Source organism: Schistocerca gregaria, chromosome 3 (genome assembly GCF_023897955.1).
Source record: "Schistocerca gregaria isolate iqSchGreg1 chromosome 3, iqSchGreg1.2, whole genome shotgun sequence".
NCBI classification, from domain to species: domain Eukaryota; kingdom Metazoa; phylum Arthropoda; class Insecta; order Orthoptera; family Acrididae; genus Schistocerca; species Schistocerca gregaria.
The window spans coordinates 176,733,547-176,734,462 of record NC_064922.1 but is presented as its reverse complement, the minus strand read 5'-3'; the positions used below and the strand labels follow the sequence as shown (position 1 = coordinate 176,734,462).

The 916-nt window shown below is 44.1% G+C and overlaps 1 non-coding gene across 1 annotated transcript; it reads left to right on the top strand.

Annotated features, from left to right (window-relative positions):
* The first annotated feature begins 361 nt into the window (after positions 1-361).
* Positions 362-524, top strand: LOC126356817 (U1 spliceosomal RNA). Its single transcript, XR_007565841.1, has one exon. It is a non-coding gene; the product is annotated as a U1 spliceosomal RNA (small nuclear RNA).
* The last annotated feature ends 392 nt before the right edge of the window (positions 525-916 follow it).

Here is a 916-nt window from a genome sequence, read left to right as displayed (position 1 = left end):
GCGAAGACAGAACTCTAACCTAACTGGGCCCACAATGCACGCTGGGAGCAGCTCATATCTGATGCGCGCGCATCCCTCGGTATGGGAGCCATCTGCTGTCGCTGAATGGAACTACGCGGCCCAATTAGACCAAACAGCTACGGCCTGTGTAAGCGCCGTTTCGTCAAATGCCGTCTTTAAGAGCTTTGATGACGCCACTGAAAATATGGGAGAGTTTAGTGGCAAAATATAAGCAGTTTACTAGCGTTTTGGGCTCGATGTATTGCACAACTGCCCACACATAACGTGTGCAGTGATATGCACTCGAGTGTTGTAATGCGCTCTGTATGACATAAAGGAGCGAGTTTCTGCGCGCAAAAGCATACTTACCTGGCACAGGGGATACCGTGATCATGAAGGCGGTTCCTCCAGGACGAGGCTCTTCCATTGCACTTCGGTTGGGCTGACCCCTGCGATTACCCCTAATGTGGGTAACTCGGGTGCATAATTTTTGGTAGTCGGGACTGCGTTCGCGCAGACCCGGTCTAATATCAAATAAACATAGTTAATGCATATTATAGAAGACCTACGATGGAATGTAACAACACTTTTACAACCTCCCATATAGTGCGGAAGCTGAGTCGAAGATACACACAACAAAAAGATTTTCACCCATAAAGATAGTTTTATTAACATAGTTGTATTATAAGGAACAGACTACAAAATGCTCTCCTTCTTGTCCAGATGTAAGAATCTCCCTTATCTTTCGCTCACTTGTAATGTCTTCATCGATTTGAAGATACTTCACGACAGTATGCATGTAATAGTGTTCATGTAACAGTGAGACAAATTACATATAAAGCTTTTTTATAGTTCCACTAAACAATGTTGCTGCCATGTCAGTGCATTTATACAGCTCGCAGAAGTAATATTAATC